Raw genomic sequence first — 25,784 nt, 5'->3', positions numbered from 1 at the left:
CCACGTATGCGGAGCGCTCAGCGGCTGCTTCACTTTCGCCTCGGGTGGGACCAGTATTGCACTATCTTCGGGATGGGCCCACGGATGAGGACTGCTTAACGCTTCTTCAGCTCCACAGTGAATCGACCCGGCATTGCACTACTTTTGGATGGACCACGTATGCGGAGCGCACTACGCCTCCTTTACCTCCGCCGCGGGTGGGCCCAGTATTGCACTAACTTCGGTATCGGCCCACGTATGAGGAGTGCTTAACGCCTGCTTCACTTCCGCCGCAGGTGCGCCCGGCATTGCACTACCTTTGGATGGACCCACGTATGCGGGACACTCAACGCCTGCTTCACCTTCGCCGGGGGTTGGCCCAGTATTGCAGTATCTTGGGGATCGGCCCATTTATGGGGAGTGCTTAACGCCTGCTTCACCTCCACCGCGGGTGGGCCCAGTATTGGGCTGTCTTAGGGATAGACCCACCTATGGGGAGTGCTTAACGCTTCTTCACCTCCACAGCGAATCGACCCGGCATTGCACTACCTTTGGATGGACCACGTATGCGGAGCGCTCAACGCCTGCTTCACCTTCACCGCGGGTGGGACCAGTATTGCACTATATTCGGGATGGGCCCTCGTATGGGGCGTGCTTAACGCTTCTTCACCTACACCGCGTATCGACCCGGCATTGCACTACTTTGGATGCACCCACGTATGCGGAGCGCTGAACGCCTTCTTCACCTGCTCGGCGGGTGGGTCCAGTATTGCACTATCTTCGGGATCGGTCCACGTATGGGACGAGCTTAACGCCTGCTTCACGTCCTCCACGTGTCGGCCGGGCATTGCAGTACCTTTGGATGGACCACATATGCGGAGCGCTCAACGCCTGCTTCACCTTCGCCGTGGGTGGGACCAGTATTGCTCTATCTTAGGGATCCGTCCACGTATGGGGTGTGCTTGACGCCTGCTTCACCTCCGCCGCGGGTGGGCCCGGCATTGCACTACCTTTGGATGGACCACATATGCGGAGCGCTCAACGCCTGCTTCACCTTCGCCGCGGGTGGGCCCTGTATTGTACTATTTTCGGGATCGGCCCACGTATGGGTAGTGCATAAAGCTTCTTTATCTCCATCGCTAGTCGACCCGGCATTGCCCTACGTTTTGATGTACCCACGTATGCGGAGCGCTCAACGCCTGCTTATCTGCCGCCGCGGGTGGGCCCAGTATTACACTAACTTCGGCATCGGCCCACGTATGGGGAGCGCTAAACGCCTGCTTCCCCTCCGCCGCGTGTCGACCCGGCATTGCACTACGTTTTGATGTACCCACGTATGCGGAGCGCTCAACGCCTGCTTATCTGCCACCGCGGGTGGGACCAGTATTGCGCTATCGTCAGTATCGGCCCACGTATGGGGAGTGCTAAACACCTGCTTCACCTCCACCACGTGTCAGCCCGGCATTGCACTACCTTTGGATGGACCCACGTATGCAGAGCGCTCAACGCCCGCGTCACCTCCGCCGCGGGTGGGCCCAGTATTGAGATATCTTTGGGATCGGGCGACGTATGGGGAGGGCTTGACGCCTGCTTTACCTCCACTGCGTGTCGGCGCGGCATTGCACTACCTTTAGATGGACCCACGTATGCGGAGCGCTCAACGGCTGCTTCACCTCCGCCGCGGGTGGGCCCAGTATTGAGATATCTTTGGGATCGGGCGACGTATGGGGAGGGCTTGACGCCTGCTTTACCTCCACTGCGTGTCGGCGCGGCATTGCACTACCTTTAGATGGACCCACGTATGCGGAGCGCTCAACGGCTGCTTCACCTCCGCCGCGGGTTGGCCCAGTATTGGACTATATTTGTTATCGGGCCACGTTTGGGCAGTGTTTGACGCCTGCTTTACCTCCACTGCGTGTCACCCCAGCATTGCACTACCTGTAGATGGACCCACGTGTGCGGAGCGCTCAACGCCTCCTTCAACTTCGCCGCGGGTGGGCCCAGCATTGCACTATTCTCGGTATGGGCAGACGGATGGGGAGTGCTTAATGCTTCTTGACCTCCACAGCGAATCGACCCCGCATTGCACTACCTTTGGATAGACCACGTATGCAGAGCGCTCAACGCCTGCTTCACCTTCACCGCGGGTTGGAGCAGTATTGCACTATTTTCGGGATCGGCCCACGTATGGGTAGTGCCTAAAGCTTCTTCACCTCCATCGCTTGTCGACCCGGCATTGCACTACGTTTTGATGTACCCACGTATGCATAGCGCTCAACGCCTGCTTATCTGCCACCGCGGGTGGGTCCAGTATTACACTAATTTCGGCATCTGCCCACGTATGGGGAGCGCTCAACGCCTGCTTCCCCTCCGCCGCGTGTCGACCCGGCATTGCGCTACCTTTGGATGGACCCTCGTTTGCGGAGCGCTCAACACCTGCTTCGCCTCCGCTTCGGGTGGGACCAGTATTGCACTATCTTCGGGATGGGCCCACGTACGGGGAGTGTATAACGCTTCTTCATCTCCACCGCGTGCCGACCCGGCATTGCACTACCTTTCGATGGACCCACGTATGCAGAGCGCTCAACGCCTCCGCCAGGGTGGACCCACTATCGTCGGTATCGGCCCACGTATGGCCAGTGCTAAACGCCTGCTTCACCTCCACCACGTGTCGGCCCGGCATTGCACTACCTTTGGATGGACCCACGCATGCGGAGCGCTCAACGCCCGCGTCACCTCCGCCGCGGGTGGGCCCAGTATTGAGATATCTTTGGGATCGGGCCACGTTTGGGCCGTGCTTGACGCCTGCTTTACCTCCACTGCGTGTCGCCCCGGCATTGTACTACCTTTAGATGGACTCACGTATGCGGAGCGCTCAACGCCTGCTTCACCTTCGCCGCGGGTAGGCCCAGTATTGCACTATGTTAGGAATCGGGCCACGTATGGGGAGTGCTTAACGCTTGCTTCACCTGCACCGCGTGTCAGCACGGCATTGCACTACCTTTGTATGGTCCCCATTTACGCGGAGCGCTCAACGCCTCCTTCACCTTCGCCACGGGTGGGACCAGTATTGCACTATATTAGTGATCGGGCCACGTATTGGGAGTGCTTAACGCCTGCTTCACCTCCTCCGCGTGTCGGCCCGGCATTGCACTACCTTTGCATGGACCCACGTATGCGGAGCGCTCAACGGCTGCTTCACTTTCGTCTCGTGTGGGACCAGTATTGCACTACCTTCGGGATGGGCCCACGGATGAGGAGTGCTTAACGCTTCTTCACCTCCACAGCGATTCGACCCGGCATTGCACTACCTTTGGATGTACCACGTATGCGGAGCGCTCCACGCCTGCTTTTCCTCCGCCACGGGTGGGCCCAGTATTGCACTATCTTCGGTATCGGCCCACGTATGAGGAGTGCTTAACGCCTGCTTCACTTTTGCCGCAGGTGGGCGCGGCATTGCACTACCATTGGATGGACCCACGTATGCGGGGCCCTCAACGCCTGCTTCACCTTCGCCGGGGGTTGGCCCATTCTTGCACTATCTTGGGGATCAGCCCATTTATGGAGAGTGCTTAACGCCTGCTTCACCTCCACCGCGGGTGGGCCCAGTATTGGACTGTGTTAGAGATCGGCCCACGTATGGGGAGTGCTTAACGCCTGCTTCACCTCCACCGCGTGTCGGCCCGGCATTGCACTACTTTGGATGGACGCACGTATGCGGAGCGCTCAACGACCGCGTCACCTCCGCCGCGGGTGGGCCCTGTATTGAGATATATTTGGTATCGGGCCACGTATGGGGAGTGCTTGACGCATGCTTTACCTCCACAGCGTGTCCGCCCGGCATTGCACTACCTTTAGATGGACTCACGTATGCGGAGCGCTCAACGCCCGCTTCACCTCCGCCGCGGGTGGGCCCAGTATTGAACTATATTTGTTATCGGGCCACGTTTGGACCGTGCTTGACGCCTTCTTTACCTCCACTGCGTGTCGCCCCGGCATTGTACTACCTTTAGATGGACTCACGTATGCGGAGCGCTCAACGCCTGCTTCACCTTCGCCGCGGGTGGGCCCAGTATTGCACTATCTTAGGAATCGGGCCACGTATGGGGAGTGCTTAACGTCTGCTTCACCTGCACCGCGTGTAAGCACGGTATTGCACTACCTTTCGATGGACCCACGTATGCGGAGCGCTCAACGCCTGCTTCACCTTCGCCGCGGGTGGGCCCAGTATTGCACTACCTTTGGACGGACCTACGTATGCGGAGCGCTCAACGCCTGCTTCACCTTCGCCGCGGGTGGGACCAGTATTGCACTATCTTAGGGATCGGACCACGTATGGGGAGTGCTTAACGCCTTCTTCCCCTCCTCCGCGTGTCGACCCGGCATTGCACTACTTTGGATGGACCCATGTATGCGCAGCGCTCAACGCCTGCTTCACCTTCGCCGCGGGTGGGCCCAGTAGTGTACTATCTTCGGTATCGGCCCATGTATGGGTAGTGCTTAACGCTTCTTCACCTCCATCGCGTGTCGACCCGGCATTGCACTACCTTTGGATGTACCCACATATGCGGAGCGCTCAACGCCTGCTTATCTGCCACCGCGGGTGGGCCCAGTATTGCACAAACTTCGGCATCGGCCCACGTATGGGGAGCGTTCAACGCCTGCTTCCCCTCCGCCGCGTGTCGACCCGGCATTGCACTACCTTTGGATGGACCTGGTATGCGGAGCGCTCAATGCCTGCTTCGCCTCCGCTGCGGGTGGGCCGAGTAATACACTATCTTCGGGATGGGCCCAACTATGGGGAGTGCTTAACCCTTCTTCACCTCCACCGCGTGTCGGCGCGGCATTGCACTACCTTTGGATGCACCCACGTACGCGGAGCGCTCAACGCCTGCTTCACCTTCACCGCGGGTGGGAAAAGTATTGCAGTATAATCGGGATGGGCCCACGTCTGGGGAGTGCTTAACGCTTCTTCACCTCCATCGCGTGTCGACCCGGCATTGCACTACCTTTGGATGGATGACGTATGCGGAGCGCTCAACGCCTGCTGTACCTCTGCCGCGGCTGGGCCCAGTATTGAAATATCTTTGGGATCGGGCCACGTATGGGGAGTGCTTGACGCCTGCTTTACCTCCACTGCGTGTCGGCCCGGAATCGCACTACCTTTAGATAGACCCACGTATGCGGAGCGCTCAACGGCTGCTTCACTTTCGCCTCGGGTGGCACCAGTATTGCACTATCTTCGGGATAGGCCCACGGATGAGGAGTGCTTAACGCTTCTTCACCTCCACAGTGAATCGACCCGCCATTGCACTACTTTTGGATGGACCACGTATGCGGAGCGCTCTACGCCTGCTTTACCTCCGCCATTGGTTGGCCCAGTATTGCAGTATCTTGGGGATCGGCCCATTTATGGGGAGTGCTTAACGCCTGCTTCACCTCCACCGCGGGTGGTCGCAGTATTGGACTGTCTTAGGGATCGGCCCACGTATGGGGAGTGCTTAACGCCTGCTTCACCTCCATCGCGTGTCGACCCGGCATTGCACTACTAATGGATGTACCCACGTATGCGGAGCGCTCAACGCCTGCTTATCTGCCACCGCGAGTGGGCCCAATATTGCACTAACTTCCGCATCGGCCCATGTATGCGGAGCGCTCAGCGCCTGCTTCGCCACGTTGCGGGTGGGCCCAGTATTGCACTATCTTAGGGATCGGGCCACGTATGGGGAGTGCTTAACGCCTGCTTCACCTCCTCCGCGTGTCGGCCCGGCATTGCACTACTTTGGATGCACCCACGTATGCGGAGCGCTCAACGCCTGCTTCGCCTCCGCTGTGGGTGGGCCCAGTATTGGACTATCTTCGGGATCGGCCCACGTATGGGTAGGGCTTAACGCCTGCTTCACCTCCGCCGCGGGTGGCCCAGTATTACACTATCTTCGGGATCGGCCCACGTATGGGAAGTTCTTGACGCCTGCTTCACCTCCTCCACGTGTCGACCCGGCATTGCACTACTTTTGAATGGACCCACGTATGTGGAGCGCTCAACGGCCGCTTCACCTCCGCTGCGGGTGGGCCCAGTATTGAACTATATTTGTTATGGGGCCACGTTTGGGCCGTGCTTGACGCCTGCTTTACCTCCACTGCGTGTCGCCCCGGCAATGTACTACCTTTAGATGGACCCAAGTATGCCAGCGCTCAACGCCTGCTTCACCTTCGGCGCGGGTGGGCCCAGTATTGCACTATCTTAGGAATCGGGCCATGTATGGGGAGTGCTTAACGCCTGCTTCACCTGCACCGCGTGTCGACACGGCATTGCACTACCTTTGGACGGACCTACGTATGCGGAGCGCTCAACGCCTGCTTCACCTTCGCCGCGGGTGGGACCAGTATTGCACTATCTTAGGGATCGGACCACGTATGGGGAGTGCTTAACGCCTTCTTCCCCTCCTCCGCGTGTCGACCCGGCATTGCACTACTTTGGATGGACCCATGTATGCGCAGCGCTCAACGCCTGCTTCACCTTCGCCGCGGGTGGGCCCAGTAGTGTACTATCTTCGGTATCAGCCCACGTATGGGTAGTGCTTAACGCTTCTTCACCTCCATCGCGTGTCGACCCGGCATTGCACTACCTTTGGATGTACCCACATATGCGGAGCGCTCAACGCCTGCTTATCTGCCACCGCGGGTGGGCACAGTATTGCACTAACTTCGGCATCGGCCCACGTATGGGGAGCGTTCAACGCCTGCTTCCCCTCCGCCGCGTGTCGACCCGGCATTGCACTACCGTTGGATGGACCTGGTATGCGGAGCGCTCAATGCCTGCTTCGCCTCCGCTGCGGGTGGGCCGAGTAATACACTATCTTCGGGATCGGCCCACGTATGGGGAGCGTTTAAAGCCTGCTTCAGTTCTACCACGTGTCGGCCCACCATTGCGCTACCTTTGGATGCACCCACGTACGCGGAGCGCTCAACGCCTGCTTCACCTCCATTGCTGCTGGGCCCTGTATTACACTATCTTAGGGATGGGCCCAACTATGGGGAGTGCATAACCCTTCTTCACCTCCACCGCGTGTCGGCGCGGCATTGCACTACCTTTGGATGCACCCACGTACGCGGAGCGCTCAACGCCTGCTTCACCTTCACCGCGGGTGGGACCAGTATTGCAGTATATTCGGGATGGGCCCACGTATGGGGAGTGCTTAAGGCTTCTTCACCTCCATCGCGTGTCGACCCAGCATTGCACTACCTTTGGATGGATGACGTATGCGGAGCGCTCAACGACTGCTGTACCTCCGCCGCGGCTGGGCCCAGTATTGAAATATCTTTGGGATCGGGCCACGTATGGGGAGTGCTTGACGCCTGCTTTACCTCCACTGCGTGTCGGCCCGGAATCGCACTACCTTTAGATAGACCCACGTATGCGGAGCGCTCAACGGCTGCTTCACTTTCGCCTCGGGTGGCACCAGTATTGCACTAACTTCGGGATAGGCCCACGGATGAGGAGTGCTTAACGCTTCTTCACCTCCACAGTGAATCGACCCGGCATTGCACTACTTTTGGATGGACCACGTATGCGGAGTGCTCTACGCCTGCTTTACCTCCGCCATGGGTTGGCCCAGTATTGCAGTATTTTGGGATCGGCCCATTTATGGGGAGTGCTTAACGCCTGCTTCACCTCCACCGCGGGTGGGCGCAGTATTGGACTGTCTTAGGGATCGGCCCACGTATGGGGAGTGCTTAACGCCTGCTTCACCTCCTCCATGTGTCGGCCGGGCATTGCACTACCTTTGGATGTACCCACGTATGCGGAGCGCTCAACGCCTGCTTCACCTCCGCGGCGGGTGGGCCCAGTATTGCACCATCTTCGGAATCGGCCCACGTATGGGGAATGCTTAATGCCTGCTTCACCTCCGCCCCGTGTGGCCCAGTATTACACTATCTTCGGGATCGGTCCACGTATGGGAACTGCTTAACGTCTGCTTCACCTCCTCCATGTGTCGGCCGGGCATTGCACTACCTTTGGATGTACCCACGTATGCGGAGCGCTCAACGCCTGCTTATCTGCCACCGCGGCTGGGCCCAGTATTGCACTAACTTCGGCATCGGCCCACGTATGGGGAGCGCTCAACGCCTGCTTCCCCTCCGCCGCGTGTCGAACCGGCCTTGCGCTACCTTTGGATGGACCCTCGTATGCGGAGCGCTCAACGCCTGCTTCGCCTCTGCTGCGGGTGGCAACAGTATTGCGCTATCTTTGGGATGGGCCCACGTATGGGGAGTGTTTAACGATTCTTCATCTCCACCGCGTGTCGACCCGGCATTGCACTACCTTTGGATGGACTACTTATACGGAGCGCTAAATGCCGGCTTCACCTCCGCTGCGGGTGGGCCCAGTATTGCACTATCTTTGGGATCGGCCCACGTTTGGGGAGTGCCTAACGCTTCTTCACCTCCAACGCGTGTCGACCCGGGATTGCACTACCTTTGGATGGACCCACGTATGCGCAGCGCTCAACGCCCGCGTCACCTCGGCCGCGGGTGGGCCCAGTATTAAGCTATCTTTGGGATCGGGCCACGTATGGGGAGTGCTTGACGCATGCTTTACCTCCACAGCGTGTCGGCCCGGCATTGCACTACCTTTAGATGGACCCACGTATACGGAGTGCTCAACGCCCGCTTCACCTCCGCCGCGGGTGGGCCCAGTATTGAACTACATTTGTTTTCGGGCCACGGATGGGGTGTGCTTAACGTCTGCTTCTCCTGCACCGCGTGTCAGCACGGCATTGCACTACCTTTGGATGGACCCACGTATGCGGAGCGCTCAACGCCTCCTTCACCTTCGCCGCGGGTGGGACCAGTATTACACTTCTTCGGGATGGGCCCACGTATGGGGAGAGCTTAACGCTTCTTCACCGCCACCGTGTGTCGACCCGGCATTGCACTACCTTTGCAGGGACCACGTATGGGGAGCGCTCAACGCCTGCTTCACCTCCGCCGCGGGTGGGTCCATTATTGTACAATCCTCGGGATCCGCCCACGTATGGGGAGTGCTTAACGCCGGCTTCACCTCCGCCGCGGGTGGGCCCAGTATTACACTATCTTCGGGATCGGCCCATGTATGGGGAGTGCTTAACGCCTGCTTCACCTCCACCACGTGTCGGCCCGGCATGGCACTACCTTTCGTTTGCCCAGGCACGCAGAGCGCTCAACGCCTTCTTCACCTTCGCCGCGGGTGGGCCCAGGATTGCACTATCTGGGGGATCGGCCCATTTATGCGGAGTGCTTAACGCTTGCTTCAGCTACACCGCGGGTGGGTCCAGTATTTCACTACCTTTGGATGGACCCACGTATGCGGAGCGCTGGACGCCTGCTTCACTTTCGCCGTGGGTGGGACCAGTATTGCACTATTTTCGGGATGGGCCCACTTGTTGGGAGTGCTTAACGCTTCTTCACCTCCACCGCGAGTCGACCCGGCATTGCACTACCTTTAGATGGACCACGTATGCAGAGCGCTCAACGCCTGCTTCACCTCCGCCGCGTGTGGGCAAAGTATTGCACTAACTTCGGGATCGGCCCACGTATGGGGAGTGCTTAACGCCTGTTTCACCTGCACGTCGTGTCGGCCCGGCACTGCACTACCTTTGGATGGACCCACGTATGCGGAGCGCTCAACGCATGCTTCGCCTCCGCTGCGGGTGGGCCCAGTAATACACTACCTTCGGGATCGGCCCATGTATGGGGAGCGCTAAACGCTCCTTCACCTCCACAGCGTATCGACCCGGTATTGCACTACCTTTGGATCGACCACGTATGCGGAGCGCCCAACGCCTGCTTCACCTTCACCTTGGGTGGGACCAGTATTGCACTATATTCGGGATGGGCCCACGTATGGGGCGTGCTTAACGCTTCTTCACCTACACCGCTTATCGACCCGGCATTGCACAAGCTTTGGATGAACCACGCATTCGGAGCGCTCAACGCCTTCTTCACCTCCGCGGCGGGTGGGCCCAGTATTGCACTATCTTCGATATCGGTCCACGTATGGGAAGTGCTTAACGCCTGCTTTACCTACTCCACGTGTCAGCCGGGCATTGCAGTACCTTTGGATGGACCCACGCATGCGGAGCGCTCAACGCCTGTTTCACCTTCGCCGTGTGTGGGACCAGTATTGCACTATCTTAGGTCTAAAGGTGTTTATTTGGCAGAGCTCGGGAGCAGCGCAACGTCGACGGGCAGGGCAGTCACAGCTTCGAAGCACGAGAGCCGTTGCTGAGCAGGAGCGCTCGACCCACTAGCGTTTAGAGCCAGTAGCGCTGAACCCACTAGCGTCTCTTCTACAATCTCTTCGCTACAACCACCTCCGGGGAGCGAGAAGGGAGCCGTCCGGCGACCTAAGAGCTCGTCACTATGAGCGGGTCGTAGTAAGGCTTTAAACGGTCGACATGGACAATGTCTCGTCCACGGCGGCGCATGTCTTCAGATGGCTCAACTGGTTCGATGACATAGTTTGCAGGAGATGCGCGTTCGAGAACACGATAAGGGCCTTCATACTTAGGGACCAGTTTTGATGAGAGTCCAGGGGCAGTTAAAGGGACTGAGAGCCGCACGAGCGCTCCCGGATCGAAGGTGACCGTGGCAGTGGCGTCACCGCGAGTGCTCCTCCGGCGCTCTTGATCATCGGAAGTAAAGGCCCGTGCGAGGTCGCGGCACTCTTCTGCATGTCGGACCGTGTCAGAAATAGGGACGTACTCGGATGCATCCGGCCGGTACGGTAGAATGGTGTCGATGGTGTGCGAAGGGTGTCGACCATACAGCAAGAAATAGGGGGAAAATCCAGTGGTGCTCTGCGTAGCGGTATTATACGCGTAGGTGACGAATGGCAGAATGGCGTCCCAGTTCGTGTGGTCGGAGGCAACGTACATTGAAAGCATGTCGCCGAGCGTACGGTTGAAGCGTTCTGTGAGGCCATTCGTTTGAGGGTGGTACGCCGTAGTCGTACGATGAACAACGTGGCACTCTTTGAGAATCGCTTCAACTACCTCCGACAGGAAGACGCGTCCGCGATCGCTGAGCAATTCTTGGGGTGGACCATGCCGCAGGATGAATCGGCGAAGCAGGAATGATGCAACATCGCGCGCTGTAGCTGCTGGGAGAGCGGCGGTTTCAGCGTATCGGGTAAGGTGATCTACTGCCACAATGGCCCAGCGGTTACCAGCCGACGTCAGGGGAAGTGGTCCATACAAATCGATGCCAACGCGCCCGAACGGTTGGGTAGGGCAGGGTAGAGGCTGCAGGCCAGCTGGCGAGAGGTGGGGTGGAGATTTTCGGCGCTGGCAGTCGGGGCATGAACGAACAAACTTTTGAATGTAGTTGTACATTCCGCGCCAGTAGTAGCGTCGTCGGAGGCGCTGGTAGGTTTTGAAAAGTCCCGAATGCGCACACTGTGGATCAGAGTGGAACGATGCGCAGATTTCAGAACGCAAAGTTCGAGGTAAAACTAATAACCACTGGCGGCCGTCAGAGGTGTAATTGCGTCGATGAAGCAGGTCGTCGCGAATGGCGAAATGGTGAGCTTGACGGCGCAGTGCACGAGTGGTTGGCTGCGATGACGGATCAGCAAGGCAGTCTATGATGGAGGCAATCCAGGGGTCCTTGCGCTGCTCAGAAGCGATGGTCCCAATGTCGACGGAAGAGACGTCAAGCTGGGATATTGCGCAGCAGGCATTGTCGTCTGGCAAGGGAGAACGTGAGAGGGCGTCAGCATCAGCATGCTGGCGTCCGTAGCGGTACAGTACGCGGATATCGTAATCCTGTAAGCGAAGTGCCCAGCGGGCGAGACGGCCTGAGGGATCCTTCAATGACGACAGCCAGCATAGTGCATGGTGGTCCGTGACGACATCAAATTGGCGACCATACAAATAGGGCCGGAACTTGGTAAGCGCCCAGATGATCGCCAGACATTCTTTTTCTGTGACGGTGTAATTGGTCTCGGCTTTAGTAAGCATACGGCTGGCATATGCCACAACATATTCAGGAAACCCTTCTTTGCGCTGTGCTAAGACAGCGCCGAGGCCAACACCGCTGGCATCTGTGTGTACCTCAATAGGTGCCGTTGGATCGTAGTGGCGCAAAATGGGAGGAGACGTCAGCAAACGACGGAGCTTAGTGAACGCCTCGTCGCACTCGGACGACCACGAATGGAGAGGTCCGTTGCTGCCAAGGAGCTTCGTCAGGGGTGATATGACGGTGGCGAAATTGCGAATGAAGCGCCTGAAGTAGGAACACAAACCTACAAAACTGCGCAGTTCTTTGACGGACGTCGGTTTAGGAAATTCAGCTACGGCACGAAGTTTGGCTGGATCGGGGAGGATTCCATCCTTCGAGACGACATAACCTAGTATCATGAGCTGCCGCGCTGCAAATCGGCACTTCTTTAGGTTCAGTTGAAGGCCAGCGTTCGCTAAGCAAGTCAAAACATGCCGTAGGCGTTGAAGGTGCGTGGTGAAGTCAGAGGCAAAAACAACAACGTCGTCGAGATAACATAAGCACGTGTGCCACTTCAAACCGCGGAGGACTGTGTCCATCATGCGTTCAAAAGTTGCTGGCGCATTACAAAGTCCAAACGGCATGACGTTAAATTCGTATAAGCCGTCGGGTGTGACAAAGGCTGTCTTCGGCCTATCGACGTCAGCCATGGGTACTTGCCAATAGCCGGAGCGTAAATCTAGAGATAAAAAGAATTCTGCTCCTTGTAGGCTATCGATGGCGTCATCAATTCGCGGCAGCGGGTATACATCTTTGCGAGTGATCTTGTTCAGGCGGCGATAGTCTACACAGAACCGTACCGAGCCGTCTTTTTTCGTAACAAGGACGACAGGGGATGCCCATGGACTGTTCGAGGGTCGGATCACTTCGCGGCGAAGCATATCGTCCACTTGCTCATTAATCACACGACGTTCCGTGGCCGAGACGCGATATGGTCGTTGCCGCAATGGCGGTTGGGAGCCAGTGTCAATATGGTGCGTGACAGCAGACGCCCGGCCCAAGGAAGGTTGCTCGACATCAAAAGAAGAACGAAATTCTTCTAAGAGGCGCAGAAGCTGCGAACGCTGAGGTGGGGTGAGGCCATCGGCAATAGATGAATCGAACACACCTGTGGGCAAAGGGTCGGACGTCGCGAGAGAACCGAGCGTGTTGTAACAGGCGCAGGACGTGCCTTCGGGAACATTCGTAATTTGTACGGCGTCGATCACTTCCACGTGGCCAAGACATTCGCCTTGACGCAGCATCACAGGGTATGAGAAGGGGTTATAGACAAAAATAGCTGTGGAGCCCTGTTTGACGTTCACAGTCGCAAAAGGCAGCAGCAGACGTTTTCGAGTGTAAAAGCGGCCTGATGGAGAAAGTAGTGCGATGGCGTCAGAGTTGCTGCTGCAATGCATTGATACAATCACTGACGAGTTGGGAGGAACGTTGGTGTCGTGTCTGACGAGTAGTTTGTTTGCAAAAGAAGCATTATCGGCAAGCGTCATATCTGAGATCGGCGACAGTTCTAGTTCGGCCCGTGCGCAATGAATGACGGCATCGTGGCGGGCGAGAAAGTCCCACCCCAGGATAACTTCGTGGGAGCACGAGGAAATCACAATAAATTCGACGGCGTATACAACGTCCTCGATGAGAACACGAGCGGTGCACGCCGCAATCGGGTGAATACGCTGTGCGCCTGCTGTGCGGAGGGCGAATCCAGCAATGGGCGTCGTAACCTTTCGAAGGAAGCGACAAAGCTTTGCGTCCATAACTGATACAGCGGCTCCGGTATCCACGAGGGCATATGTGCGCACACCGTCAACTAACACGTCTATCACATTGGTCGGGCTACGTTGAGGACTTCCGCGTTTCGACGGTGTCGCAGCCCTTGCCTCATGGACTGCGACAATTAGTTTTCCTCATCCCGAGCTTCGGGACGAGGCCGCATCGGTGATGGGGAGCGTCGGCGTGAAGAAGTTGAGCGGCGGATGTTGGCGGACCGGCGGAATGGTGGTGACGCAGCTCGAGGTTCGTCGTCGTAATAAGGGCGCGGAGAACCCGCCATAGAACTTGGCCCATAAGGTGTAGCGCTAGGTGACTGCACGCGACTACAGTAGCTTGCGACGCGGCCTGCATAGCCGCACGCAAAACATATTGGTCGATTGTCCGCTCTACGCCACCGAGTCGTTGCGGCAGGTCCCATCCATGTGGAAGGACGCGTTGGACGTGGCGCCTGGTGAAGTGATTGCATAGCAGGCTGTTGTCGGGGCATAGCGAGGACTTCGGCGTACGTGAGAGGTCCCCGTTGAGGGAGTTGTTGAGGCTGGATGACGACTTCCGCGTAGCTGAGTGGCACAGCCGTCGGGATCTGTTGGGGCCTGGCCATGACTTCGGCGTAGCTGTAAGGCGCAGCCGCAGGAACACGCTGGTGGTGCTCAGGCAAAACCTCGTGCAGTTCTTGCGCTATGACGCGGCGAAGCGGAGGCGCAAAACTTGGCGTAGGCGCGTGTACCGACTGCGGCTGTGCAAAATCCATCAACGAGAGTTGCCGGGCAACTTCCTCGCGGACGAACGCCTTCATTTCTGCGAGCAACGCTGCCTGGGTGGACATGGCAGCCAAACCAGCGAGGTGTTCGTCACGCGGTAGAGATCGAAGGGTCAGTGACCGCTGCCTGCGGAGTTCTTCATAGCTCTGACACAGTGTGACAATTTCAGCCACAGAGCGTGGACTTTTGGCCAGCAACATGTTAAAGGCGTCGTCTTCTATGCCCTTCAGTATGTTTCGGATTCGATCAGACTCCGCCATGGTCGAATCGACTTTCCTGCATAGATCCAGGACATCTTCGATATAACTGGTGAATGTTTCGCCTGGCTGTTGAGCTCGTTCTCGCAAACGTTGCTCGGCACGCAGCTTGCGAACAGCAGGGCGACCAAATACATCGGCGAGGGAAGTCTTAAATTCCGACCATGTCTGGAACTCTGCTTGATGGTTGTTATACCACAGGCTGGCCACTCCAGCGAGGTAGAACAGAACATGGCTCAATTTGGCTGCTTCATCCCACTTGTTATGGTCGCCTACCCTGTCGTACGCCGTGAGCCATTCGTCCACGTCAGTGTCGTCCGCTCCAGTGTAGATAGGAAGGTCGCGCTGACGAGTCACCCCGGGACACGCAGTGGGTGCAGGAGGAGGCGTTTGCTGGGAGGCGTCTTGGGGCATGGTAGATGGTAGGGTACGGGACCGGAGTTCCAGGATGATCGTCTGAGGTTACCCCGCACACTCCACCAATTCTAAAGGTGTTTATTTGGCAGAGCTCGGGAGCAGCGCAACGTCGACGGGCAGGGCACTCACAGCTTCCAAGCACGAGAGCCGTTGCTGAGCAGGAGCGCTCGACCCACTAGCGTTTCGAGCCAGTAGCGCTGAACCCACTAGCGTCTCTTCTACAATCTCTTCGCTACATAGGGATCGGTCAAAGTATGGGGTGTGCTTGACGCCTGCTTCACCTCCGCCGCGAGTGGGCCCGGCATTGCACTACCTTTGGATGGACCACATATGCGGAGCGCTCAACGCCTGCTTCACCTTCGCCGAGGGTGGGCCCAGTATTGTACTATTTTCGGGATCGGCCCACGTATGGGTAGTGCTTAAAGCTTCTTCATCTCCCTCGCTAGTCGACCCGGCATTGCACTACGTTTTGATGTACCCACGTATGCGGAGCGCTCAACGCCTGCTTATCTGCCGCCGTGGGAGGGCCCAGTATTACCCTAACTTCGGCATCCGCCCACGTATGGGGAGCGCTAAACGCCTGCTTACCCTCCGCCGCGTGTCGACCCGGCATTGCGCTACCTTTGGATGGACCCTCGTATGCGGAGCGCTCAACGCCTGCTTCGCCTCCGCTGCGGGTGGGACCAGTATTCCACTATCTTCGGGATGGGCCCACGTATGGGGAATGTATATCGCTTCTTCATCTTCACCGCGTGCCGACCCGGCATTGACCTACCTTTCGATGGACCAATTATGCGGAGCGCTCAATGCCGGCTTCACCTCCACTGCGGGTGGGCCCAGTATTGCACAATCTTCGGGATCGGCCCACGTGTGGGGAGTGCTTAACGCTTCTTCACCTCCACCGCGTGTCGACCCGGGATTGCACTACCTTTGGATGGACCCACGTATGCAGAGCGCTCAATGCCTCCGCCAGGGTGGACCCACTATCGTCGGTGTCGGCCCACGTATGGGGAGTGCTAAACGCCTGCTTCACCTCCACCACGTGTCGGCCCGGCATTGCACTACCTTTGGATGGACCCACGTATGCGGAGCGCTCAACGACCGCGTCACCTCCGCGGCGGGTGGGCCCAGTATTGCACTATCTTAGGAATCGGGCCACGTATGGGGAGTGCTTGACGCCTGCTTTACCTCCACTGCGTGTCGGCCCGGCATTGCACTACCTTTTGATGGACCCACGTATGCGGAGCGCTCAACGGCTGCTTCACTTTCGCCTCACGTGGGAACAGTATTGCACTAACTTCGGGATCGGCCCACGTATGGGGAGTGCTCAACGCCTGCTTCGCCTCCACCACGTGTTGGTCCGGCATTGCACTACCTTTGGATGAACCCAAGTATGCAGAGCGCTCAATGCCTGCTTCACCTGCGCCGCGGGTGGGCCCAGCATTGCACTATCTTGGGGATTGGCCCATTTATGCGGAGTGCTTAACGCGTGCTTCACCTCCACCGCGGGTGGGCCCAGTATTGCACTATCTTAGGGATCGGGCCACGTATGGGGAGTGCTCAACGCCTGCTTCACCTCCACCGCGTGTCGTCGCGGCATTGAACAGCCTTTGGATGGGCCCATGTATGCGGAGCGCTACACGCCTCTTCACCTTCGCCGCGGGTGGGACCAGTATTACACATCTTCGGTATGGGCCCACGTATGGGGAGTGCTTAACACTTCTTCACCGCCACCGTGTGTCGATCCGGCATTGCACTACCTTTGGAGGGACCACGTATGGGGAGCGCTCAACACCTGCTTCGCCTCCGCCGCGGGTGGGTCCATTATTGCACTATCCTCGGGATCTGCCCATGTATGGGGAGTGCTTAACGCCGACTTCACCTCCGCCGCGGTAGGGCCCAGTATTACACTATCTTCGGGATCGGCCCACGTATGGGGAGTGCTTAACGCCTGTTTCACCTGCACGTCGTGTCGGCCCGGCACTGCACTACCTTTGGATGGACCCACGTATGCGGAGCGCTCAACGCATGCTTCACCTCCGCTGCGGGTGGGCCCAGTATTACACTATCTTCGGGATCGGCCCACGTATGCGGAGTGCTTAACGTCTGCTTCAGCTCCACCACGTGTCGGCCCACCATTGCACTACCTTTGGATGGACCCACGTATGCGGAGCGCTCAACGCCTGCTTCGCCTCCGCTGGGGTGGGCCCAGTATTGCTCTATCTTCGGGATAGACCCACGTATGGGGAGTGCTTAACGCTTCTTCACCTCCATCGCGTGTCGACCCGGCATTGCACTACCTTTGGATGGACGACGTATGCGGAGCGCTCAACGCCTGCTGCACCTCAGCCGCGGGTGGGCCCAGCATTGCACTACATTCGGTATCGGCCCATTTATGAGGGAGTACGTAACGCCTGCTTCCCCTCCACCGCGGGGGGCCTCGTATTGCAGAGTCTTAGCGATTCGCCCAAGTATGGGGATTGCTTAACGCCTGCTTCACCTCCGCCGCGTGTCGGCCCGACATTGCACTATCTTTCGTTGGAAACGCGTGTGTGGAGCGCTCAACGCCAACTTCACCTTCCCCGCGGGTGGGACCCGTATTGCGCAATCTTCGGGATGAGCCCACGTATGGGGAGTGTTTAACGCTTCTTCATCTCTACCGCTTGTCTACCCGGCTTTGCACAACGTTCGGATGGACCCACGTATGCAGAGCGCTCAACGCCTCCGCCAGGGTGGACCCACTATCGTCGGTATCGGCCCATGTATTGGGAGTGCTAAACGCCTGCTTCACCTCCACCACGTGTCGGCCTGGCATTGCACTACCTTTGGATGGACCCACGTATGCGGAGCGCTCAACGCCTGCTTCACCTCCGCCGCGGTTGCGCCCAGTATTGCACTATCTTAGGAATTGGGCCACGTATGTGGAGTGCTTAACGCCTGCTTAACCTGCACCGCGTGTCAACACGGCATTGCACTACCTTTGGATGGACCCACGTAAGCGGAGCGCTCAATGGCTGCTTCACTTTCGCCTCACGTGGGACCAGTATTGCACTAACTTCGGTATCGCCTCACGTATGGGGAGCACTCAACGGCTGCTTCACCACCGCCGCGGGTGAGCCCAGTATTACTCTATCTTCGGGATCGGCCCAGGTATGGGGTGTGCTTAACGCCTGCTTCGCCTCCACCACGTGTTGGTCGGGCATTGCACTACCTTTGGATGAACCCAAGTATGCAGAGCGCTCAACGCCTGCTTCACCTGCGCCGCGAGCGGGCCCAGCATTGCACTATCTTGGGGATTGGCCCATTTATGCGGAGTGCTTAACGCGTGCTTCACCTCCACCGGGGGTGGGCCCAGTATTGCACTATCTTAGGGATCGGGCCACGTATGGGGAGGGCTTAACGCCTGCTTCACCTCCACCGCGTGTCGGCGCGGCATTGAACTGCCTTAGGATGGACCCACGTATGCGTAGCGCTCATTCACGCTTCGCCTCCGCTGCGTGTGGGCCCAGTATTACACTGTCTTCGGGATCGGCCCACGTATGGGGAGTGCTTAACGTCTGCTTCAGCTCCACCACGTGTCGACCCGGCATTGCCCTACCTTTGGATGGACGAAGTATGCGGAGCGCTCTACGCCTGCTTTACCTCCGCCGTGGGTTGGCCCAGTATTGCAGTATCTAGGGGATCGGCCCATTCATGGGGAGTGCTTAACGCCTGCTTCACCTCCACCGCGGGTGGGCCCAGTATTGGACTGTCTTAGGGATCGGCCCACGTATGGGGAGTGCTTAACGCCTGCTTCACCTCCACCGCGTGTCGGCCGGGCATTGCACTACCTTTGGATGTACCCACGTATGCGGAGCGCTCAACGCCTGCTTCGCCTCCGCTTCGGGTGGCACCAGTATTGCGCTATCTTCGGGATGGGCCCACGTATGGGGAGTGTTTAACGATTCTTCACCTCCACCGCGTGTCGACCCGTCATTGCACTACCTTTGGATAGACCACTTATGCGGAGCGGTCAATGCCGGCTTCACATCCGGTGTGGGTCGGCCCAGTATTGCACTATCTTTGGGATCGGCCCACGTGTAGGGCGTGCCTAACGCTTCTTCACCTCCAGCGCGTGTCGACCCGGGATTGCACTACCTTTGAATGGACCCACGTATGCAGAGCGCTCAATGGCTCCTCCAGGGTGGACCCACAATCTTCGGCATCGGCCAACGTATGGGGAGTGCTAAACGCCTGCTTCATCCCCACCACGTGTCGGCCCGGCATTGTACTGCCTTTGGGTGGACCCACGTATGCGGAGCGCTCAACACCCGCGTCACCTCCGCCGCGGGTGGGCCCAGTATTGAGATATCTTTGGGATCGGGCCACGTATGGGGAGTGCTTGACGCAGGCTTTACCTCCACAGCGTGTCGGCCCGGCATTGCACTACCTTTAGATGGACCCACGTATGCGGAGTGCTCAACGCCCGCTTCACCTTCGCCGCGTGTGGGCCCAGTATTGAACTATATTTGTTTTCGGGCCACGTTTGGGCCGTGCTTGACCCCTGCTTTACCTCCACTGCGTGTCGCCCCGGCATTGTACTACCTTTAGATGGACTCACGTATGCGGAGCGCTCAACGCCTGCTTCACCTTCGCGGCGTGTGGGCCCAGTATTGTACTATCTTCGGTATCGGCCCACGTATGGGGAGCGCTCAACGCCTGCTTCCCCTCCGCCGCGTGTCGACCCGGCATTGCCCTATTTTTGGATGGACTCACGTATGCGGAGCGCTCAACGCCTGCTCCGCCTCCGTTGCGGGTGGGACCAGTATTGCGTTATCTTCGGGATGGGCCCATGTGTGGGGAGTGCTTAACGCTTCTTCACCTCCACCGCGTGTCGACCCGGCATTGCACTACCATTGGATGGACCCACGTATGCAGAGCGTTCTACGCCTCCGCAGGGGTGGACCCACTATCTTCGGTATCGGCCCACTTATGGGGAGTGCTAAACGTCTGCTTCACCTCCACCACGTCTCAGCCCGGCATTGCACTACCTTTGGATGGACCCACGTATGCGGAGCGCTCAACGCCCGCGTCACCTCCGCCGCGGGTGGGCATAGTAGTGAAATATCTTTGGGATCGGGCCACGTATGGGGAGTGCTTGACGCCTGCTTTACCTCCACTGCGTGTCGGCCCGGCATTGCACTACCTTTAGATGGACTCACGTATGCGGAGCGCTCAACGGCTGCTTCACTTTCGCCTCGCGTGGGACCAGTATTGCACCATCTTCGGGATAGGCCCACGGATGAGGAGTGCTTAACGCTTCTTCACCTCCACAGCGAATCGACCCGGCATTGCACTACCTTTGGATGGACCACGTATGCGGAGCGCTCTACGCCTGCTTTACCTCCGCCACGGGTGGGCCCAGTATTGCACTATCTTAGGAATCGGGCCACGTATGGGGAGTGCTTAACGCCTGCTTCACCTGCACCGCGTGTCGGCATGGCATTGCACTACCTTTGGATGGACCCACGTATGCGGAGCGCTCAACGCCTCCACCTTCGCCACGGGTGGGACCAGTATTGCACTATCTTCGGGATCGCCGCACGTATGGGTAGTGCTTAACGCTACTTCTCCTCCTTCGCCTGTCGACCCGGCATTGCTCTACCTTTAGATGGACCACGTATGCGGAGCGCTCAACGCCTGCTTCACCTTCGCCACGGGTGGGCCCAGTATTGCACTATCTTAGGAATCGGGCCACGTATGGGGAGTGCTTAACGCCTGCTTCACCTGCACCGCGTGTCGGCACGGCATTGCACTACCTTTGGATGGACCCACGTATGCGGAGCGCTCAACGCCTCCACCTTCGCCACGGGTGGGACCAGTATTGCACTATCTTAGGGATCGGGCCACGTATCGGGCGTGCTTAACGCCTGCTTCACCTCCTCCGCGTGTCGGCCCGGCATTGCACTACTTTGGATGGACCCACGTATGCGGAGCGCTCAACGCCTGCTTCACCTTCGCCGCGGGTGGGCCTACTATTGTACTACCTTCGGTATCGGCCCACGTATGGGTAGTGCTTGACCCCTGCTTTACCTCCACTGCGTGTCGCCCCGGCATTGTACTACCTTTAGATGGACTCACGTATGGGGAGCGCTCAACGCCTGCTTCCCCTCCGCCGCGTGTCGACCCGGCATTGCCCTACCTTTGGATGGACCCACGTATGCGGAGCGCTCAACGCATGCTTCGCCTCCGCTGCGGGTGGGCCCAGTATTACACTATCTTCAGGATCGGCCCACGTATGGGGAGTGCTTAACGTCTGCTTCAGCTCCACCACGTGTCGGCCCACCATTGCACTACCTTTGGATGAACGACGTATGCAGAGCGCTCAACGCCTGCTGCACCTCCGCCGCGGGTGGGCCCAGATTTTCACTATCTTCGGTATCGGCCCATCTATGGGGAGTACTTAACGCCTGCTTCCCCTCCACCGCGGGGCGCCTCGTATTGCAGAGTCTTAGTGATTCGCTCAAGTATGGGGATTGCTTAACGCCTGCTTCACCTCCGCCGCGTGTCGGCCCGACATTGCACTACCTTTCGTTGGAAACACGTATGTGGAGCGCTCAACGCCTGCTTCACCTTCAGCGCGGGTGGGACCAGTATTGCACTATCTTCGGGATGGGCCCACGTATGAGGAGTGCTTAACGCTTCTTCACCTTCACAGTGAATCGACCCGGCATTGCACTACTTTTGGATGGACCACGTATGCGGAGCGCACTACGCCTGCTTTACCTCCGCCGCGGGTGGGCCCAGTATTGCACTATCTTCGGGATCGGTCCACGTATGGGAAGTGCTTAACGCCTGCTTTACCTACTCCACTTGTCAGCCGGGCATTGCAGTAGCTTTGGATGGACCCACGCATGCGGAGCGCACAACGCCTGTTTCAGCTTTTCCGTGGGTGGGCCCAGTATTGTACTATTTTCGGGATCGGCCCACGTATGGGTAGTGCTTAAAGCTTCTTCATCTCCATGGCTAGTCGACCCGGCATTGCACTACGTTTTGATGTACCCACGTATGCGAAGCGCTCAACGCCTGCTTATCTGCCACCGCGGGTGGGCCCAGTATTACACTAACTTCGGCATCGGCCCACGTATGGGGAGCGCTAAACGCCTGCTTCCCCTCCGCCGCGTGTCGACCCGGCATTGCGCTACCTTTGGATGGACCCTCGTATGCGGAGCGCTCAACGCCTGCTTCACCTCCGCTGCGGGTGGGACCAGTATTGCACTATCTTCGGGATGGGCCCACGTATGGGGGATGTTTAACGCTTCTTCATCTCCACCGCGTGCCGACCCGGCATTGCACTACCTTTGGATGGACCACTTATGCGGAGCGCTCAATGCCGGCTTCACCTCCGCCGCGAGTGGGCCCAGCATTGCACTATCTTGGGGATTGGCCCATTTATGCGGAGTGCTTAACGCGTGCTTCACCTCCACCGCGGGTGGGCCCAGTATTGCACTATCTTAGAGATCGGGCCACGTATGGGGAGTGCTTAACGCCTGCTTCACCTCCACCGCGTGTCGGCGCGGCATTGAACTGCCTTAGGATTGACCCATGTATGCGGAGCGCTACACGCCTCTTCACCTTCGCCGCGGGCGGGACCAGTATTACACAATCCTCAGGATCGGCCCACGTATGGGGAGTGGTTAACGCTTCTTCACCGCCACCGTGTGCCGACCCGGCATTGCACTACCTTTGGATGGACCACTTATGCGGAGCGCTCAATGCCGGCTTCACCTCCGCTGCGGGTGGGCCCAGTATTGCACAATCTTCGGGATCGGCCCACGTGTGGGGAGTGCTTAACGCTTCTTCACCTCCACCGCGTGTCGACCCGGGATTGCACTACCTTTGGATGGACCCACGTATGCAGAGCGCTCAATGCCTCCGCCAAGGTGGACCCAATATCGTCGGTATCAGCCCACGTATGGGGAGTGCTAAGCGCCTGCTTCGCCTCCACCACGTGTCGGCCCGGCATTGCACTACCTATGGATGGACCCACGTATGCGAGCGCTCGACGACCGCGTCACCTCCGCCGCGGGTGGGCCCAGTATTGCACTATCTTAGGAATCGGGCCACGTATGGGGAGTGCTTGACGCCTGCTTTACCTCCACTGCGTGCCGGCCCGGCATTGCACTACCTTTTGATGGACCCACGTATGCGGAGCGCTCAACGGCTGCTTCACTTTCGCCTCACGTGGGACCAGTATTGCACTAACTTCGGGATCGGCCCACGTATGGGGAGTGATTAACGCCTGCTTCGCCTCCACCACATGTTGGTCCGGCATTGCACTACCTTTGGATGAACCCAAGTATGCAGAGCGCTCAATGCCTGCTTCACCTGCGCCGCGGGTGGGCCCAGTATTGCACTATCTTAGAAATCGGGCCACGTATGGGGAGTGCTTAACGCCTGCTTCACCTCCACCGCGTGTCGGCGCGGCATTGAACTGCCTTAGGATGGACACATGTATGCGGAGCGCTACACGCCTCTTCACCTTCGCCGCGGGTGGGACCAGTATTACACATCTTCGGGATGGGCCCACGTATGGGGAGTGCTTAACGCTTCTTCACCGCCACCGTGTGTCGACCCGGCATTGCACTACCTTTAGATGGACCACGTATGCAGAGCGTTCAACGCCTGCTTCTCCTCCGCCGTGTGTGGGCAATGTATTGCACTAACTTCGGGATCGGCCCACGTATGAGGAGTGCTTAACGCCTGTTTCACCTGCACGTCTTGTGGGCCCGGCACGGCACTACCTTTGGATGGACCCACGTATGCGTAGCGCTCAACGCACGCTTCGCCTCCGCTGTGGGTGGTCCCAGTATTACACTGTCTTCGGGATCGGCCCACGTATGGGGAGTGCTTAACGTCTGCTTCAGCTCCACCACGTGTCGACCCGGCATTGCCCTACCTTTGGATGGACGAAGTATGCGGAGCGCTCTACGCCTGCTTTACCTCCGCCGTGGGTTGGCCCAGTATTGCAGTATCTTGGGGATCGGCCCATTTATAGGGAGTGCTTAACGCCTGCTTCACCTCCACTGCGGGTGGGCCCAGTATTGGACTGTCTTAGGGATCGGCCCACGTATGGGGAGTGCTTAACGCCTGCTTATCTGCCACCGCGGGTGGGCCCTGTATTGCACTAACTTCGGCATCGGCCCACGTATGGGGAGCGCTCAACGCCTGCTTCCCCTGCGCCGCATGTCGACCCGGCATTGCGCTGTCTTTGGAAGGACCCTCGTATGCGGAGCGCTCAACGCCTGCTTCGCCTCCGCTTCGGGTGGCACCAGTATTGGGCTATCTTCGGGATGGGCCCACGTATGGGGGTGTTTAACGATTCTTCATCTCCACCGCTTGTCGACCCGGCATTGCACTACCTTTGGATGGACCCACGTATGCAGAGCGCTCAACGCCTCCGCAGGGGTGGACCCACTATCTTCGGTATCGGCCCACGTATGGGGAGTGCTAAACGTCTGCTTCACCTCCACCACGTGTCAACCCGGCATTGCACTACCTTTGGTTGGACCCACGTATGCGGAGCGCTCAACGCCCGCGTCACCTCCGCCTCGGGTGGGCATAGTAGTGAAATATCTTTGGGATCGGGCCACGTATGGGGAGTGTTTGACGCCTGCTTTACCTCCACTGCGTGTCGGCCCGGCATTGCACTACCATTAGATGGACTCACGTATGCGGAGCGCTCAACGGCTGCTTCACTTTCGCCTCGCGTGGGACCAGTATTGCACTATCTTCAGGATGGGCCCACGGATGAGGAGTGCTTAAGGCTTCTTCACCTGCACAGCGAATCGACCCGGCATTGCACTACCTTTGGATGGACCACGTATGCGGAGCGCTCTACGCCTGCTTTACCTCCGCCACGGGTGGGCCCAGTATGGCACTATCTTCGGTATCGGCCCACGTATGAGGAGTGCTTAACGCCTGCTTCACTTCCGCCGCAGGTGGGCCCGGCATTGCACTACCTTTGGATGGACCCACGTATGCGGGGCACTCAACGCCTGCATCACCTTCGCCCGGGGTTGGCCCAGTATTGCACTATCTTGGGGATCAGCCCATTTATGGGGAGTGCTTAACGCCTGCTTCACGTCCGCCGCGGGTGGCCCAGTATTACACTATCTTCGGGATCGGCTGACGTATGGGCAGTGCTTGACGCCTGCTTTACTTCCTCCACGTGTCGGCCCGGCATTCCACTACTTTGCATGGACCCACGTATGCGGAGCTCTCAACGCCTGCTTCACCTTCGCCGCGGGTGGGCCTAGTATTGTACTATATTCGGTATCGGCCCACGTATGGGTAGTGCTTGACCCCTGCTTTACCTCCACTGCGTGTCGCCCCGGCATTGTACTACCTTTAGATGGACTCACGTATGCAGAGCGCTCAACGCCTGCTTCACCTTCGCCGCGAGTGGGCCCAGTATTGTACTACCTTCGGTATCGGCCCACGTATGGGGAGCGCTCAACGCCTGCTTCCCCTCCGCCGCGTGTCGACCCGGCATTGCCCTACCTTTGGATGGACCCACGTA

This window comes from Dermacentor variabilis, unplaced genomic scaffold (genome assembly GCF_050947875.1).
Source record: "Dermacentor variabilis isolate Ectoservices unplaced genomic scaffold, ASM5094787v1 scaffold_13, whole genome shotgun sequence".
NCBI lineage: Eukaryota > Metazoa > Arthropoda > Arachnida > Ixodida > Ixodidae > Dermacentor > Dermacentor variabilis.
Note: the sequence above shows the minus strand (reverse complement) of the source record.